Source organism: Pyrus communis, chromosome 16 (genome assembly GCF_963583255.1).
Source record: "Pyrus communis chromosome 16, drPyrComm1.1, whole genome shotgun sequence".
NCBI classification, from domain to species: domain Eukaryota; kingdom Viridiplantae; phylum Streptophyta; class Magnoliopsida; order Rosales; family Rosaceae; genus Pyrus; species Pyrus communis.
In genome coordinates this window covers 14,099,757-14,112,860 of record NC_084818.1, presented here as the reverse complement: position 1 = coordinate 14,112,860, position 13,104 = coordinate 14,099,757, and the positions used below count along the sequence as shown (strand labels likewise).

Here is a 13,104-nt window from a genome sequence, read left to right as displayed (position 1 = left end):
TTTATATCCTATTTCTTCATTACCTCTTATGTTACTTTCTATAGCCCATCTAAGTGATGTGCGCGGTACATAGTTCACAATGCGGAACTCTCTAACTTTCGCCTATCAATGTTAGTGTCGACCTAGCAGAGTGCTTTCGTCGTTGGTGTTCTTTCTGATCTCTATGCATTTCATCGCTCCACCAGAAATTCCCTCTAACCCTACCATACTCCAGCTTGGTAGTTTCGACCGCATGTCCGATGGACGTCAAGTGATTGATATTATCCCTTTAGGACCAAAACTTCTTGTTTCAGAGGGCGAATCTGTCAAATTTGATCAACCATTAACAAGTAATCCTAATGTGGGTGGATTTGGTCAGGGAGATATGGAAATAGTACTTCAAGATCCATTCCGTGTGTAATACTAATTGATAGGGCCTCATTGGTAAGTGCTACAAGATCTTGTACATTAGAACCCATGGTTATGGACCCGAATCGAGTATATGAAAGATCTTGGTTGAGTTTTTCAATGGCTTGGACACTTCAATTCGGCTGTTGCGGTTGAGGGATTGAAGCCTAGTTTCTGCAACATTTACCCCCAAATCGAGTGTTTAACGGATAGGTATTTTCTTTGGCTTGGTTGTTGAGAAAATGAAATTGGGCTGTTATAGTTATCTCGAATTTTTGTATTAATTGGACGACAGTGATCCTGACATGGCAAATCATCTTCTTGATGTTGCATGTTCCTTGGTTTGAATTGATTGAATGGCAGATGACTGAAAAATACAATTGCATCACCACGGAAAATGAGTTGTCCAGTGTGAGCATAATCCATGGAGGTAATCTCACTGTCAAAGAATATTTATGAATGACTCTCCCAGCGCTGAAATTGAAAACCTGAAAATGAGTTGTTCAGTGTGACTCTCCCGATTAATTCAGAGCGATGCTTTTTAGTGTAGTTTGATGACTTTAATCACTGAATCCTCTTGCAGATATATGGGTGGTTACATTCACCGGGGTTGATCATGAGATTAGTGAAGAGGCTGAAGTGGAAATGGAGGAAGATGAACTTCTTCTAATATTGTCAGTTTCTGCCATTTTAGTTTATTAGAAGCAGCTCTGCAGTAGTTTGCTGCGCAGTTTGTGTTTAAGTATAGTCAGAATGTTAAATGTTCCATCTCTGGTAGTTAGTTCCATTTAATTTATAAACATGTCTGGCAAAGCATTCAAATTCACTTTCATGTACGCACGATTTATTCTGGCTTCTTTATATGTTTTCACATCTCTCATTATTTCATTATAGATGGATTCGTAGTGGTTTACCGTAATGGATTGTTTAGTGCCTCTGCAGGTTTGGACTTTAAGGAATTTGTACAAGGATACCAGTAGTGGTTTGATTGTGGTTGATGTAAAAAAAACGTTCTCGGATGCGCATGAGTTCGTGTACAAATATTAGGTTCATAGGAGGCTTCCATTGCACGTTAATAGTAGTGGTTTGATTGTGGTTTTTCTTTTCTGCAGGTTTTTCTTCTCTTAACATATCAAATAAATCAATTGATAGGTTAGGCTTTCTTATGGTGCTTATCTCCTCTGTCTTCATCAATTTTGGTGCTTAAGTTGGTTTTGTATATATTTCATGTGTTCATATCCTTTATGTGCAGCACATTGAAGATATTTAAAGCTCAAAAAGGAATAAAGGGTCGAAAAAAATATCAATTGGAAAGTAGTAAAGGTAAGGAATATTGTGTTTTCACTTTAAATTAATCTGATTAAGTTACATTGTATACATTTTTATTTGTATATGCAGTGCCTTTTGCAAGAAGAAATTGTAGAATATGATGATGGTGGTTTTTTGAAGTAGTTTCGCCTTCTTATTAGTTAATGACTAAAATTAGTTTTTGTTGTGACACGTTTCCTTTGTTGTGATTTGTTGCAGTTCAAAGAAAAATCTACATACACTCAACAGAAAATTGATACATTAAGAATAGAGTGGGCTAAGCATGTTGATGACTTCATCCCAATAAATATTCAATGACACTACAAATGGTTTCAATGCTATAATACATGACACTATGTAGATGTCATGTTTAGTATACCATGACACTTATTCCTTTGTTTGTGACATATATTCCATGTCTCAAATTAAAATAGATGACACGCTTTTTTAATTCAATGATGCTTGTTAGATGTCATTAGAAGCTATACATGACACTGTGTGTATGTCATGTTTAGTATACCATGACGCTCATTCATCTGTTTATGACACTTATTCCGCATCTTAAATGGTAATAGATGACACAAGTTATTAATTCAATGACGCTTGTTAGGCATCCTTAGAAGTAATACATGACACTTTTTCAACGTCATAGAAAATATCTTTAATGACACCCACAAAGATGACTCTAAACCCTTGCGTCATAAAACTTTTAACATGACCCATAAACTGCGTTAGGTATGTAAAAATTTGTAGTTGTGACATCTCGCTACAACAGTAGCTTCCGGGATATTCAATCACCAACGGTAAAGATTTGTTTAGAGTATTTGTTGGGTGATTGAGGAATTAATGGTCACAACTACAAAATTCAATGTCCGAGCGATTCTCCTAGACGGTCTGTTTGCTTAAAAAAAACGAAGTGCAATAAGGTAAACATGTTCCGAAGGTTGACTGGAATGCCTTCCAACACAAAGAGGTGACTGTGGAATCGTGGTCAAAGTAGATGTCGGTCGAAACAACAGAAAATCTGAAAAATTCAAGAATGAGAAATTTTACTAAGTGGTCTAAAATGTAGTCCCTCTGGACCAACAAAAAGTGAGATGACTTGTCGAGTCAGTCGATAATCACTGAAACATCATCATAATCTCCACATATGCAAGATACCTTGTACCGAGTGGTGATATTTCCCAATCTCCATTTCGGATACAGGAAGTGATTATAACCACTTGAGCGATTTCTTGATGATTTGTAAGTAATGTCATATCGATGCACGTGAATTTCGACTGAAATGGGAAAAGGGATAGGATAGGCTAAAAGTGATCAAGCGTATATGTGTCGTTTACTGCGGTCATCAGTAATTACATTTGCACAAACTGTGCAATACACGATGATGCAAACGTAGGTGTTGATTTGATTTTTCCATCATCGCTGTCAGAAATTTAGTTCCTTTCAAATGAAGATGTATTTGAGAATTTGTGAGGTTGATAAAGATTTTGACAAATTTCTCCAAGGAGAAGTGTCATCGGATTTTCAAGTAAAAAAGGTAATCATTGACTCTAGGTCAGGAGTTCGGTAGTTCACTTCATGTGCTCCAACAGTTAGGAGATATAAGCAATACATGTCTCACTACATCAGCACGCATCCAAAACATTCAATGAAACATCACTGTAGAGCTCAAAATTATCAATGTCATCGGAAAGTGTAAGAATAATGCTCAAGTGACACAACACTTCAGTTGTCAAAAACTTTATTCACATTCAACGTCTTATACAAAACTAACTTTCCTCAGTCAACTCATGAGTAAAAACGATATGGATGAAAAATCGTTAACAAACTGCCGATAGCAATTGTCAAAACAAATGATATTTCATATTTCACAACACTTTGTGAGGATTTCAATTTTCTTTAGCTACAACCTTTTGGGAAAATAAAAAGAATATCCTTCGCTAAGATCACGTCTCCCAGGAAAGTACCTGATCTAAACAAAGTTAACATTTGAAAGAACTTGGTATGATGGTGATTGTCGATGTTTAGAAAATTTGATCTCGTTGTTGGAGTAGATGAGAAAGTCGTCAGCAAGACTACTATGAATTTGTAAGGCTATGGAAAAAAACTCGGTTCTAAAAGATGGTCTAAGAGACCATCAATTCGAAGTATAGGTTAATGGTTTTAATCATCACCCGATGGAGTTGCTAAATCTAGGTACGATCCTAAGGTTCAGTCTTTCGCCTTCACAGTTAGGTTTCAGGTTTCCTAGATAAAGGGTTAGGTTGGATAAATCCTTAATCGGTCTACTTTTGTAATTAAGTTTTCTCAATGATATAAGAGTCGTTCAATAAGATGTGAGGAGAATAAGTGTTGTATTAGAAAATAGGTCAATGGTGTACTTTACTCCCCATATTGGTAGTATCCCAGGTAAATGTTGAGAAGTGAAGCTAGAGATATGCGTCCTCAAAATGTATAATACTAATTCCTTTCTCTACGACATGTACCAAAAGGTCTTCACAGCTTTCTCGATACTCAATTCGTTCTTACAGCAGAAATTGAACTCGTGCTTCAGTTCTAATGTTCGTCTGTAGAAGTGACCTTAGGGATAAATGGTCGAGAATGTTCTAACCAGTATTGCCAAGGAATCAAAACTATTTACGATTTCCTATCTCGGATAGGTTGGTAATGATGACTGGATAACCCTGCTTCAGGGCCATCAGCTTGTCTCCAATCTAAATCTTTCCTCAGTAGGGAAATTCTTCGCTTAAAGTCTAAAGGCGCTCACAAAACGATTTTCTAGAATGTCGATTAATCGTCTAAATTACTTAAAATTTAGGAAAAGCTAACACATTTTTCGTGCACGATGGCAATATTCGCAAATTATGTTCAAGAACTGAAAATGGTTACATCACGTGTGTGATGAAAGTAATACTGCCCAAATTTATGCTCTAATACCAAATTAACACACCCCGACCTGGAATGTCCATCTGGACTCCAAATCGAGTTGTGTTGGTCGACACCAGGAGGGTGATGAAGCCATAAAGAGTAATGATGTGGAAAATGTGAGTAAATTTAAACATATAAGTAACTAAATACAAGAGTGCACATATGAGCGGGATTGAACGCATTTCACACATGATGTTAGAGGATAAGTAAAGTACAGTAAAAGTAGGATAAAAATTTTACCACCAGAAATAGTCTCATATACTAAGTTTTTGCCTTGAATCCTCGTCAACACAAGAGCACTACCACTAAAACCTTGAAGGGCGAAAAACAAGGGTAAGTGGGCTTGAAAATAAAGTTTGAAAAACCTTTTCGAAAACGTAATAACCTATTGTCGTAAAACAAGTATAGTTTCCAAATATAACATATTACATATAGTTTGAAAATATTTACTGCAGCCAGCAATATCTCAAGAATACAATACACATAACGTTTGGTATCACATAATCTCGCATAAACAAACATATCATATCGCGTGCTTATCGACATATGCTGACACACGAGTTCATACAGAGATATTATGATATGAACAAGACTGGGTGTAACAATGAATTACGCTCTAGTACTATAATCACGTGAAGACCAACACTATGAGCATCACATACAAGTCCAAATTGCCTATAGCAATCTAGGACACGACTGGCACCTACAATGAATCCAAAGTGAGCATGCAATGCGATGTGAACATACATGTGAAGCCTGGCTCTGGCCGAGGCGAGTAGAAACACCAATGTAGCATGCATGATGAGCAGTAATATAAATATGATCATAATACGGAAATTTCTTCATTCACAACAATAAAATAATAATATTCGTGACCGTAATTATATTTATGGCATCACATCAAAATATGCATAAACATGCATCCCGTAGAATTCATGAGAATTTCATAAATTTCGTCAATATGCTAATTCTTAAAGCATTGGTCTAATCAAGATATATTGTAGAAATTTCTTTATTAAGCATATATGGAAATCAGGTCATCGGGTTGAGCCCGCCTCGCAGGCATCGAAGATCTTTGCGATGCGTTTCACCTAGAAACAAAACCATTCACATAAATATATAACGTACTAATGTAAATATGTATTTTCGTACAAAGTACGGTTAATAAATGAACTATTTTACAACGATCGAGTTTTGAATAATGGAGAGCGGAATTGGCACGTCGAGAAATCTAAGGAGGAACCTCGGGTTCCTGCACGCACCACCGCACCAGCTGCCATGCACCGCCATAATGTGTCTGTATAACCAGCCAAGCACCACACTCGCCGACCACCCTCTCATGTCCACGCGTGCCCACGCGGCTGTGAGTACAATTTTACTCACCTTCCTTCCAAGCTTCTAGATTTTTGCAGGTTTTTCTCTAACTTCCAGAGCTCATTCGGAGCTCGACACTTAACCAAAATTGATGATTCAAAACCTAAATGAAGTTAGAAATGTGGAGAATAGATCTATACCTATTTAAGATTGTGACATGGTCGGAGTTGGCCAGAAAAATGGCCTGAAGATGGCATGACGGCCACAGTTCATTTCCAAAAATTTGGGGAAATCCTTCCCCTAGATGCTTTTTGCATTAGATCACTACCAAATCTCATATTTAAGGTTAAAAATATCACTAGAGGTTCAAACTAAGAAGAATTTGAGGTTGGGGGTCCCAAGGATTACCTTGATTATGCACTGTAGAATGTTGCCATGTAAAAGGGCGACGGTGTCACCCTACCTGTGTCTACACAATGAAAGAGATAAAGAGTTGAGGCAGAGGGTCCAGGGTGTGGCCTTGGATTCCTCAGTGTTTTCACAAAGAAGAAGTGAAGATGGCAACTTATTATGGTTAGCCGCAGAGTATGGTGAGGATTGATGGTGTTGGGGTGGTAATCTGTAGTTGTAGAGAGAGAGACGAGGGTTAAGAGGGAATGGAGAGTCTGAGAGATGATAGAAAAAAATGAGGGGAAATGAGAAAGTGAGAAAGATGAGAGTTAGTGAGATAGGGATTCGAGAAAGTAGGAGAGAAAATGAGAGGTTGAGACAATGAGAGAAGACACAGGAGTTAGGGGAAGGAGTGGTGTGGGCCCCACTTGTCATACAGCACAAAGTCGCAAAAGACAATATAGAAAAATATCTCCCGTAAACGTGAATTTACCAAAACACCCTTCACACTCCAAAATTCGTAAAATCTTTGTCGTAACTCCGAATTCAGTTCCGCTTGCGCTTATGCGTTTGTACCATCAAGTACTTCAAGAATAAGGTAAAATAATAGCTCATACGCATCAAGAAATAATGGTCAACGAAAGTCAATAATCTCGCATCTAGGGGCATTCTCATCAAATTGCACATTTAAAGTTAATAAAGCCGTAAAATTAGGGACGGGTTATTATTAATAGTGTGACACGTTTTGAAAAAAATTAATATTATGACATGTACGAGCATGTTTGGAAGTGCTTTTAAATAATTGGAAACGCTTATGTTCGAGTTTGGCAGAAAAAGTTAGAAGTGCTTCTAAGGAGCACTTGCATTTTATTAAAAATTCCAATGTTCTTTTTATAGTAGCACTTTTACAAGAAGTGTTTATGACTTTAGAATTGATTATAAAGAAGAAAGTAAATAATTTCCATGTATAAAAAAATGGTACAGAATGGGTAATTCTAGTATTATTGTTTTAAAAAATATCTAAAGCTAAAATGGGTCATTCTAGTTGGTGTGTGTCAAGCATATGTTCATGTGTATAGAAGAAGTTCGACAGTAAAGGATGGACATTGTTGCGCGAAGCAAAATGTGAATGGCAACAGTTATATCAATTTTTTTTTTTTTTTAACAAACGATAATATCTACACTAAGAAAGAGAGAGATGAGCTAGCCTGAAGGAATAAATAATTCATGTAGTGGGTCTTTCACAAGGGAAAATACACCTATTGACCAAGTGGCGTGACTTTAAGAAAAGGGGCATTAATTGGTTCATAATAAAGAGAACGTTGCTTCAACATATGAACCGAATACAATGAATGTAGAAGAAGGTGAAACCCCTGAATAAAGAGTTACAACCATTCCACAAGAGTTACACCTACATGGTGGTAACCTTTGCCAGTCTATAAATAGGTTTGCAATCAACTATATTTCATTCATTCCAAACCCTATTCGTTTGCCTGAGAGAGTCTAAGAGGGAATCTATGTACTTGAGCGATTTCCAATTTAACTACGACCATCGCTAGAGATAGAGCTGGCATTTTCTGAATCGAATACCGAAATCAAACCAAAAGCAAAATTCCGAAATCGAACTGAAGTATATTATTATTACTATTTGTAATTATACAATATATTTGTGTATTTGGTTGAGATACTCTGAATCGTTAAACTTGTTGGATTTCTGGACATGTTATTGGGATAAATTTAATTCCAATACGTAAATACGGAATAAAAAATAATAAGTAACATACAATATGTTATCCCAATTATATATTTCATTGGTTGTAATCGGTAAAGCAACAAAGAAATATATGGCGAAGAAAATTACTTACATGATTCCTTAGCCATCCTTGTGCTCATCCTCGTGCTTGTGTTCTTCCTCTTCATAGTTGAACACATTAAGTTCTCCAAATGTTGAGCCTCTAAAAGTATCCACACTGAATTTGTTACACCAAAGATGGATGATAAAGTGAGAGAATTGATTGTGTTAGCAATATCTCTCTCTTAGAATAATTTGGTGCGGCAAACTAGGGTGTTTTTAGTTAGGATCTGTCTCTCTCTCTCTCTCTCTCTCTTGAGGGAAAAACTGATCGTAGGAGCATATGAGAGAACACGTAGGAACATATGAGATAATACACTAGCCGTATCCTTTGGTGGGCTTGATGCCAAGTAGTCATTACTCCTTGCGCCAAGTCCTTTCCTTAAGCACATTCGGCCTTGTGATTTGGGCTAAAACTCAAAACTTATTTTAATTAAAACCTTGTCCAATAAGCCCAAATAATCTATCCAAAATAATTAACAATTGATTATATCTGATCATCCATGCCAGTAGAGAAATTAATTGATAAATTAATGTAATTTCACAAGTCATGAGTGACACTGAGCAACATTTCATGCCTACTCAAATTAGATAGAAGTATAAGTAAACTAATCAAATACAACTCGGTTCTTCTATCATCCATATCCCAATCAAGATTTATGTGATATAGAATAATGTCAAATCACATGTAAATATATCACCATGATGCATCTCATGTTGAAGCAGTTCTTACAAACTTAGCTTGATCAACAAGTACTTGGGGCGAAGATTTCTAAAATGAATCTTCAAGTGGCTTCAAGGGATATTTTCATTTATTGAACAATTACCAATAGATGATAGATTTTGTGTCGTGCATTCGTATATCTCCATACTCATACACATAAACCCAAGCAACACACTATCAGTCCTTGCGAAGTAGTGAGCGCTTTGTGGTGAAGTCAAAGTCCATATCTATAAGCACAAGATATCTAATGATGCCTTGTGTCCGAGTACTATTAGTATACTACAACTTGAAGCTTTGTAACATTTGACATGTGGTAAGCATCCATATGTTTAAGCTTTTCCAAACAATTAGGAACAATTAAGGACTAAGTGACTATGGAATGCAATTGCCCTTGCTCTAACCTCGTTTAGGACATTACTCATGTTGGGGCCCAAAAATGTAATGAGCAAGCCCAAACAAGTATCAAAGCCCAATTGTCATGCAAGCCCATATTTGAGTCCAAATACATGCAAAGGTGTGAGATTGAGGAAGAAATATATTTACAAACATGGCATGCTACGGTAACTAGACCGGATATTTATAAGTTAGGTCATGCCTATTTGTCACGTTAAAATAAGTCCAAGTCATATTCTCGAGGCTTGTCAAGTCAATTGTGGTGTGGATGGTTACGAAAATTCATCGGGCCTGTGTGGAATCAAGGTTACGGAAGACTTTGGGTTACTTGGCGGCCCCAAGATCTTAGCCCATAACCTTTGAAGTCCACATAGGCAGGTATTGAGACAGAATTAGCCTAGTTTACATCTTTCCTTAGCAAGCTAACTAGTTCAGTTTTGACTGAACTAGATTCCAGCTATAAGTTCACATGAAAGCCCATCAAACAAGCATTTAATGCTGACTTTCCCTTCCCAGCCTACGCAGAAGTTTAACACGCGAAAGCCATGATGTGTGCTACTAAAAGTAGCACTTACAGAAAGCTAACTAGGGAAAGCTACACTTCTGGAAGAAGACATATGCTACAAGTTTAGAGTCTAGCATCCTTAAATGAAAATAAGAGTAACAGGAGAATTGGGGAGAAAGGAGAGGGAGAAACAAGTCCAAACTAGAGATTCCTTAGTAAGGAATCATCTAACTACAAATATGGAGAAAGGATCCCCTAATTCCCCAGTTTTCACACAGAGAACCAAAGAAACCCAGACACATCACCTTGCAACCTTAGTATTTTCCATGTACTTCTTATGAGTATCTCAGCCAGCGAAAGCCTCGCTACCACCCTAGAAAACCCAAATTATCCAACAGAAAATACCATACAATCACCCAAGATCTCTCTCTTTCATTGTTTGCCTAATCATGCTATCTTCAAGTCATTGATCCAACCAAAATATTTCCTAAGACGTGCTAATTCTTTGGAGATATTCTGGGACCTGGTACGGAATCGAACCAAGGGAGACAAGAGGACGTTCTCAAAGCCTAAGTCCAACTCGACCAAAAAATCCCCCAACAACTCCTATAACTTAAATTATATGGACTCATTCATAGTGTATTATCTCTATAATATAAAGCTAAACTCATGAATGAAATAATCTTGTTCTATTATTAATTAATTAAATCAATTTGTTACATAATATCCAATATTACAAAACTGACTTTTAGGGCACAACTCCAACAATCTTCCTCTTACACTAAAACCAATTATCACAATGACACGTACCAAAACTATTGATGTGTCGGTCAAGCTACTTTTGTGGCATCACGTTAGTGATTGGTTTTGTTACGTTTTAGCAGCGTTAACTCTTTAAACTTGAACATTCTTCTTCTTCACAGATTCTCTAATATTGTGACAATGCTTTTTGGTTTTTGTTTGGAATACTCATAAAACCTTAGTTCCTTGGCTTGACCTATTGCTCCATTGTAATCACCTAATATTGACATTAGTGATTCCCATAGAGGTATTTTAGCATTTGAAAAATGTAAAGTCAAACATATTTATTGAATTTGCTTACGAGGAGTCTAGTCACTGAGTCTTGTTTGACTAAAAAAATGTCGGATTTTAGGGGGGGAATTGAGTTTCAAGGGTTAAAGTCATATTTTTAGTAAAATAAATTAATTAATTACACAAGTAAAGCTTAAGTAGAGTGATACTTAGGTGCGGGGGAAAGTTAGAATTTCTCTATCCCACATCAGCCAGAAGGCTTGATAACAAGCCCTTTACATAGAATTACCCTATTCTAACTAACACCGAGGCCTTTTGCAATAAAACCCCACACTTGACGGATTGAGCAGGTGGCCAAGTGGGGATATTATCGGTATTGTTAGAGTGGGCCCATGGCTTGTCTACCTAAAATTTAACACAAGTGCTTACCAAGCTCCATGAGTCCAAATTATCTCATCGGGCTGTAAACTATGATCCTGGCACTGAGCATGGGAGCAGTACCTTGCAACGACAAGTTTTCTGGGATTAGGACTGCAAGGTGTTCATCAACTACTAACTTGCTGGAGTATCCACCAAATGTTCTTGGTCCGTCTATGTTAGGATTGTTGTACGTCCACACCATTTTGGGGCAGTAATTTTCCGAGTCCTGTGTGCAGTTGTCACATGAGCGACATGAACCCACCATGCACCCAACTCCAGCTATGTCTCCTACTTTGAACTTTGTGACATTGCACCCAACCTTTGTCACTTCGCCTACAATCCCATGCCTACAAAAAATTATGATGTAAATATTAATAACAAAAAGAAAAAGTACTCAAAGTCAGCTAATTAATCGAGATAATATATTAGGTAACGAATGTAGGTGTTTACCCTGGGACGATGGGATAAATAGTCATTCCAACTTCGTCCTTAGCAAAGTGAAGGTCCGAGTGGCAAATTCCACAAGATAGTATCTTGATGCTGATGTCATTATTATCAGCGGTTCTGCAATATAAAAAGAAACAAACATGAAGAAAACTCGTTACTACTAATGAAAGTTGTATATCTTATGCATCAATAATGCTAGAGTTGTCAAATTTGTCACCAAATGATATGCCACTACACATCGTCATAAATGAACAGTAAAGATGAAAAACTATGATATTAGTTGGTGAACAAAATTTGATCACCAATGTAGATAATCGAGTACCTCCTGGTGAAGTGGAAAGGGGAGAGAACTCGTGTGGAATCTCTAGTAGCCCATCCATAGGCTTTCACTGCTTGCTCTTCTGCAACTGATATTTCTTGAGACATTATGTTTAAGATATTGTGTATCTCTGTATTTGAGAGCTAATGTCAAGGGAGATCGAAAGTATTGAAATCACGAAGAGTTTGTTCAGTTTAGCTGCGTTAGAGTTTTGTGGTGTGTCTTTGTTGGGGGTTTGCGAACGTATATATACTGTGTGGTTGGGTGACATGCAAGAAATGCAACAGTAAACGAAAATATATACATGCTTCCGAATTTGTGAGTCAGCAGTGATGGCTAATTCAGGTCGGCGGACATTTTTTATTTTATTCTCCTATTCAACCTTCCTCAAGCCAAAGAATAAAGACCATAAGTTGACCAAGTCAATTGGACGACTCTTTTGTTGATTAGTATATGACATATAGTAAGTTTTTCCTAGTGAGAAAATTCTGTAACTTTGATGACGCGCTACTGCTTCTTTGAATTTTGCGAAGCTGCAGTTCTTTTTGGTTTTTTTTGTTTTGTTTCTTATATTGTTTGAGTTGTTGATGGTATAGCCGGTGGAGGAGGAAGAGGAGAAATTATATATCAAATATTTCAATCAAATATTTAACAAGGATATATTATAGAAAGTACAAACGGTAAGTGTTTTTTTTTTCTTTTGGTCAAAAATAAAACATTTTCATTGAAAGACAATGACACAAAACCAAGTACAACAAATAAACCCAACACAATTGGGGATAGCCAAAGCCCCAAACAACAAAAGGGCATAATATCAAAAATAAAAAAAACCCTAAATCCTATCTTGCACAGTCAGAAATCCACCGCAGGAGTTGACACAACCACCCCGCCAGCAACCACAAGGGTAGTCGTCTGAAGAAAACCAACTCCACGTTGAATTCAACGAAGGTATCGCATCAAAAAAATTTCCAACCCGCAACAAAGAGAACTCCCCAACCAAATTTCGCCACCAAAACAGCCACACCGGAAAAGAATCACCATTTTTTAACCCCTAACACAAGCCCTAGAAAAGAGAACCGAAA

General features: G+C 37.0%; 1 pseudogene; it reads right to left on the bottom strand.

Moving 5' to 3' along the window:
* Positions 1-11,248: 11,248 nt before the first annotated feature.
* Positions 11,249-12,129, bottom strand: LOC137719854 (alcohol dehydrogenase 9-like; annotated as a pseudogene).
* Between the last annotated feature and the right edge of the window lie 975 nt (positions 12,130-13,104).